The 7,486-nt window shown below is 39.4% G+C and overlaps 1 long non-coding RNA gene across 1 annotated transcript; it reads left to right on the top strand.

Annotated features, from left to right (window-relative positions):
- Positions 1-2,889: 2,889 nt before the first annotated feature.
- LOC139060442 (uncharacterized) lies at positions 2,890-6,665 on the top strand. The gene is made up of 3 exons (XR_011514820.1): positions 2,890-2,935; positions 5,088-5,150; positions 6,510-6,665. It is a non-coding gene; the product is annotated as an uncharacterized lncRNA (long non-coding RNA).
- Positions 6,666-7,486: the final 821 nt, after the last annotated feature.

The raw sequence follows: 7,486 nt of genomic DNA on the forward strand, positions 1-7,486 counted from the left end.
CAAAGCGGTTTTCAGTTGAGGAGGAAACCAGACGGAACATTTACAGCGTTTAACACCCTTTAGTGGTATATTATTATTTATTCCATTGCGAATGAAATAATAATAATACTAATAATAATACTTCTATATACATAAATGCGTCGATTAGTAGAACACACAACAGCTTCACTGTGCGTCCTTATTCATGGTGTGGAAGGGCAGATGAATTGTTTTTATTAATCTCCTCTTTTGGCACTTTCTTCTAGAAAACTATATTTCCGTGTAATCTTACACACACATCATCTATTAGGCCGAAACTTGCAAACCCAAATGAGCTGCGTTGTTTTCAGCCCCATTTTGAAATTTCTTAGTATCTCAGCAACATTGTACAGCTAAGACGTGTACGGCTACGATGCCAGTCTTTCTTCGTAGCGTAACGTCTTATGAGAACTATCATCATCAAGGGCTCGTGCTCTCAAATGAAACACCTCATGCCCACCTAAGGCAAAAGCTACAAGCAACCCGTAATGTGAAAGGCACAGTGCACACATTTTTGCGAGTCACCTAAAGAACATACAGAACAGCATACGTTTCAATGAAGAACAAGTTCAAAACACGCATGTGAACAACATAAATGATGATAAGGCATCCCTGCAACGACATCCTGTGCGAAGCACGTAGCGCTTCCGACCTACGTTTCCTGGTAAAGATTACTGTTGCAAGAGCTGCCGTGGCAGCGGTAGCTTCGATGTGGGGAATTACGTCCCTATCGTTTTGTTCATAATATAACCAGCCTACCCCCTGATTTCAGTGTTGTTTCAGCGCCGCTACGGGAGGCCACGTGCTGTTGAAAATTACCATTACTTCCGTTACTACCATTCCTGTAAAATAACATATACTGGTGTTTTCCAGCCACTCCCCAGGACATTCACTTACGAAGCTCTGGGAGGGAGAGTCAGTTTCTCTTTTTTCACAATTTTGTCGGTACTTCAACGATTTTTTCGCGCCATCGACCTTGTTGCGCTGTAATGAAAAAGGATCCTTGCAAGACCAATTAAAGTCTATAATCGATTGCGTTTTGAATTCCTTACATTGTTGCATTTTGCGCAGAAGAAAATGATGAATATAAGAAAGAGAGAGATAAGATAATGCAGAAAAAGGCAGAGAGGTTAACCAGAAGCAGTAGATTAATGTTTACAAACTGTGTATGTGGTCATAACATGAAATGGTGTAGGTGATAAACAATGAAAAAAAAAGATTTTATTATATATTATTAGTCATTAGGTCTATAAAATTCAACGTTACAAGTTGACTGTCAGTACTATGACGCTTGCCTCTATTTCGATATTTATTTAGTTTCATGTGAACATTGAAAAAAAAACGCGTACTGTCTCATTAAAAATTATGGTTCATTTCTTTCATGAGAGCCTCATCCACTGTGTTGATTTTCATAATCTTGACAGAAACCTTCAGTTATTCCGTCCTATGGCCAATATAGTGCCTTACGCAACAAACAACGTACTCACTCATTCGATAAAGAAGCCGCACATCTTTCAGTGGTCTATGATTTGCACATATATTTCACATGGAGGTAGGCCTATGAAAGGAAGATTGTTCCTCAGATAGCTAACACCACTTCCTTGTGCATTGCGCAACAACGACCATAAATTTCAAAAGCGCCATCACATCGCAAACGAAATCGATTAAACCTCATGAACATTAAGATAACCACGGACAAATTATGAAGGAATAAATTGAAGCTGCTGCACGTAGGAAACGATTGCAAGCTGCTCTCGAAAAGTATAGCTAAAACCGAAAAAACGTAAAATCCTGAATGTTTTTCGCACAGGCCCCACTGCAAACAAAAAAAATACTTCTTCGCTTCATGGCAATTCAGTCCAGAATTGAACGGATTGGGAAAAACCATGTCATTTGAGTTTAAAAATACGATTACCAGACCTTCTGACTGGCATTAACTATAATAAATATCTAGCTGATGTGCTTCAGCAATTTTTAAGATGTTCTGTGAGGACGAAAATTGTTTGTATGTGTTGGAGAACACATCTTTTTTTTTACTTATCTACAATGTTATCTTTGTATATTTTGAGCATTAGATTACAATGTTCTTGTGATTATTCTTGCCCATCTTCTATGCTGCCTTCATTTGGCCGCTGCTGTGTCGCGCACATCTTGAACAAGGGTCAAGAAACAGGTCAGCTGCCACGAGCTGCTTTTGCCCCGTATATCGACAAAGTGAAGCCAGCAATTATTGTAAATAAAAATGCAACACAAGGCAACTTTCGTTTCGCGAATATCATGCCTTTTTTCGAATGGCATTTCTCGTTGCTTTGCTCTCATCTGTTGTTGCTTTCCTACCCAGGATAATTATTCACATTTCAAAAGCGGATGGATATCGGATGCATGCAGAGTGCAAAAGGCAACATATCTTTGAGAGAGTGGACGTAATGATGCTGTGTCGGAGTCGTTGCTTCGTGCAAGGTGGTATGCACTCGATCTCAATTGACAGAGCGAAAATTACAAGGCAAGCACTCAGTGACGGGTTAATGATACGCACCTTTGCTCTCTGCTTAAGTAAAAGAAAAAAATACCGGTCGTTAGGAGGAATAATCGCAATTTCCTCTCGGGCATTACTGGTTTTTTTTTATAATGTGCTGTTGGTGCATGGAGCACTTCATGATTGCCATCCTTTTCCCGTCTATGTCCAGTATTTTTCAAAGGGTTATTGTTGTGAAAAGAATTTCAAATATACATCAATGAGACATCTCTCAAAGAATTTATTTGTTGGTATTTTACGTTAATTTTTTCACGACAGCTGCAAAGACCAATGAACCCTAAATATTTTTTGCAGTATATAAGTGACACCTTAGTCTTCGGAAAGTTATTCCTAAACCTTCACGTAGCGATAATACCGTCACAGCCTTCAAAAGACCCATCGGTGAGTAAAGCACTTTTGCCAGGTAAACTGTGCGCAATATTTTATTCTGCCTATGCAGTGCGCGTTCTAAGTTTACTGCATTCTTTTAATACGCTCCTCGAAAAGATAAAGCAAACACCATATAGCGTATTATACACAACTTTCATACTTTAGATATATTATTGTAAGTGATAGGAGTTATACTTAAATTATGCGACGTGTAAAAGTGTATGTCGCTGGAAGGTTCCATCTCAAAGGTTTTGAACAAAATGGGTACATTGAGAAGAATCCTACTCGAAGGCGTATGCTACTGTTACTATAATTATTTAAAAAGGAGGACAGGAAACAGAAAAATCAAGCTGAAGTGAGCTCGACTGAGGAAAGAGGTATTTAAACCTTGGTAGAAACATGAAGGAATCATATGGATTGTGACACACGGGCTTATCGACACAATCGAACGCACTTCGTGATGCCGCAAAACCCGTAACACTGAAACGCATTCAAATAGGGTTTGCAAAGAATAATTTTAAGTTTTGTAAGGAAATATTTAGATTTCGGTGCACGTTAAAGAACCCCAGGTGGACGAAATTTCCGAAGTCCTCCACTACAGCGTGCCTCATACTCAAAAAATGGTTTTTGCACGTAATACCCCGTAATTATTATTAAAGAATAAAAATCGTTAATTTGCGCCAAAAATGTGAAGTCTGGTATGATCACTGAGCTCAGAAGCACAATGACATTGTGAAGACTATCAATGTGAAGGCAACCGCTGCTTCATCATGTGCGCGGAGCCTATACAGGGTGCTCTAGCTAAATGTAGCCAGAGTCCAAAAGTATACGAATGCCGTGCAACTGGACAAAACCAAGGTAACGTTGTTGGCCGTCGCATGGAGATACCTAAATTATTTTTTTATTTCACCAAATTACCTTAATATTCTTGATAATTATTCAATATCTAAAATAATATGATTAGGTGAAAAGTGTCAAACAGAAAATTGTAGAGCGACATGAAAAACTCCAGATGTAGCTTTTGCTGTTCAACGCGTGTTGCATAAAATTTTGGTATGCGAAAGAACCACGCAACTACACGCAGTGTCTCGTACGGCCAGTCGCGCGGCAATGTTGCCGGGCCTTTGGCGCTTCTTTCACACCCGAAAAACACTTTTATGCAGCTCTCATTGAGCAACAGAGAGCTGGACGAAAATTTCCCATTTTACATCTCATTACAACAAATGAAACTTTCATAGTTTGCTTATAAAACTTTGTGTTTGACAGATGTTTTGCATAAATTTAACAATATGTATATTTATATTGCGACCAGTGAGACTCCATTTCAAAGCTTCTATACAATATGGCTGCGTTCACCAGAGTATTAATTGATAGTCTATGACTATGTTAATATATTTCTAAAAGAGAAAAAGGCACTGAATGGTCAAAATTATGTGCGCTCGATTTGGGAACGATGATTTTTTTAGATTTAGATGAATTTACAAAGACTCATAGGGATTGTGATAGAGAAGCATATTGACGCCTACACCTGGGACAGTGGTCTCAAACGATAAAAAAAGTGGTTGCGATAAAATAGAGCTAGTAAATGGGAATACAAAATATTATGTTTAATACTCAAAGTAGAAATTAGTAGCATGACTTGAAAACAGCAATCCTAGTGTGGGCTCTGTTCGTCTAATTTAAATATAAAACTGGCTGAAACTGCATGTTTGCATGCGAGGCTGTAAAACACCGCTATCGGCTTTATAGCATGTGAAGTTGGTTGCCACGGAAAAAGTCTTGGCCTGTATATAAAAGAATTATAAATATAACCATGTTTATGTTTTACGGGACTCCATTATTGAACATACGATATAGCTGTGAGCGTATAGCACAGAAATTTTATAATATGGAAGGCAGTTCAGTTTACCTGATCAAGTCATACGCTTCACTTAACAAAACACCTCGCACGGCTAGTTGCAGATGCATAATTTTTCTTTCATACGATAGTAGTCCGGCGCCACTCTTTAGACGAGGACACAAAAACGCTTGACTGGACGGGTTCATCCTGTCAGTGGCCATTCGGACAAGTCTTCCAGTGTCTTCGTCTGAAAAAAGTAGTGCTGGACTACTTTCGCGTGAAAAGAAATTAACTCCTATTGTTACACCAGATATTTCTCTGCAGTGCAAAGCAACATGAACCGTCTGTTTGGAGTGGACCTTCTGGTGGTTGTCGCAATCGTCATAGGTAAAGATTGCCTATTGTATTGATATTTTGTTTATTCTTCGCACTATGGTGGAACAAAATCGTGCCCTATATTGGCGAATCCGCAACATCTTCCTCTGATTTTAGATAGATTAAGGAAGAGTAGAAATTTTTAACGTGTTGATGCTCATCATTCACCCACTTAAAGAAAAAAAGGATTAAGATTTTCTGCTGAGACATCATGCACCAATGTAACACAGAGAATATTCGAACAAGGCGACTCCCGTTTCAATGAACCTCGAGGACAATGCGAACAATAAGAAGCTTGCTTACAATCGCCTATGGAAGGAGAATCAAATACTTTGCTGGACTCTTGCAGGGGCGCTGTTTTTTGAAATAATACTTCTAATGCGAAAACAATGTACGGGGAAAAACAGTAATGTATCCTTATGAATATTATAGCGAAGTGAGCAATCATGTACTAAGATCGAATTCCCGCTTTTCCTGTAATTTCCTAGTGACATATTCCAAGAATTTTTCCAGCGGCATCACATCTGGTTGAGTTTTATTTAGTGCAACGTTATTGGGGGATCACTGATCATTCATAAGTCTTTGCAAATAAAAGAAGTATGCCCAAATTTCGGCCTACATTTCTAATAAAAGTATCACCTAAATCTCAGCAACTACCACGAAATCTACAATGTAAGCAACGTACAAATACAAACCTCACAGTTGCCGCACAGTTTAGGCTAGTATTCTCCACGTTGAGTTTGAATCTTCGATCGGCCATCATACTAAGCAATATATGGCGAATAAAAGACTCTTGCGCTCCTGTATGCATGAAATCAAGTTACTCTGGAGTAGACATAACCATTCTTAGGTTAAAGCACTCAAGCCATTTACATCCGACCACACTTGGTTGTCGCATTTACTGGACATGCCTTAAAATATGCATACTGTGAAATAAAGTGTAAGTAAAAGCGAAATACAAGAAGTGTGTGCACCGTTTTGTCAATTCGCCCACCGCTTTTGGTGGTGGGCGAAGTGTTAACAGGAAATGATAGCCTGCGGCATTCCGGCAACTCTGTCTTGTGGCACGTTGTGAGCTCGACAAACACCCAGTGGCCCTTCTGAACGGCGAAAATTTATTTGTTGTCTCTCAGAGAGGCTGTGACCTTGCATTGAACGTAAAAATTAGGCCTCAGCTGTGACCCTGATGATATGGATATAGAGTGGTGCTTAATACTTCCTCTGACAAGCGAACTTTTGTGTTAAAATTCTTCCTTCGGAAATATAAATGTAGCTTCTGTTCTTTTGCAAGAAATTACACCAGATCTTTAGGAGCGTTTATCGTTAAAAATGCCGTTATTATGTTTCAAATACCTTTCTTCTGCGTTTCAGCTTTGATCGTCATGGTTCCAAATGAAGCTTCTTGCATCGCCGGCGGCGTTGGAGGAATCGGCGCTCCCGATATGTCGGGCAAGAAGTGAATTACTGCGCATCCTGAATCAAGATATTCCACCCCTCTCATGCTCTGCATGACCACTACGCCTGAAATAAAATGCCTCTTCAAGATATTGTTGTGTTTACATTCATTTCTTATAATAGATGCACAGCTTGTTAGATATGACTAAACGAAAGAAGCGAGTTGTTCTGTACAATTTACGCAGTCGCTATCACCACGCTGTCGTCCATGTTCCTGGAAAGGGATGTTGTAAAGTGGAGACGCAGTGTCCTTTCTTTGCGAAATATGGTCACCAGAGGGAGATAAGTCCGTTTGGCTCGGTAGAATGTCTCTTTATCTAAATATTCCCTATTTATTTCATTGTGCAAGATGTGTCCCCGTAAACAACATGACATCACTGATGACATTGATTGCAGCTGTGGTTTGGGATGCGTTTACAAATTTTCTTATACTAATTCTCTTGATCGCCTTATTCTCCTCGCTCATGAAAGGGCGAGTTTTTCGACTTTCAGTCTTGATCTTTAGATACGAAAATTTGCGCGCGAAGTTGGAGAGTCAACGTTTAAAATCTGCATGATGCCTAAAGTTGGACGTATAGTACCTGTCGGTCTGGCAAAGCAGGGACTAGGCTGGCTGCCGCAAGATTTTGAATTGTGTAGAAACAGAAAAATATAAAGAAAGTGTTCTGTCGTATATTCCCCACCGTTAATCGGGTGAAATAATATTACGCGCATTTTGCCGATTGTGCAGCGTCGACTTGTATTTTCTTCAACGTTTATTTCCTTTTCAATTTCGTTTGAATACGACAAAATTACAGTTGGGCTCGACAAACTTTTCTGATATAAACAGGACGCATGGACTAATCGAGAAGGCGGTGCAATGAAACATAGCGGCTGAAAGATATCTCCGTGTC

The sequence above is a fragment of the Dermacentor albipictus genome, chromosome 5 (genome assembly GCF_038994185.2).
Source record: "Dermacentor albipictus isolate Rhodes 1998 colony chromosome 5, USDA_Dalb.pri_finalv2, whole genome shotgun sequence".
NCBI classification, from domain to species: Eukaryota; Metazoa; Arthropoda; class Arachnida; order Ixodida; family Ixodidae; genus Dermacentor; species Dermacentor albipictus.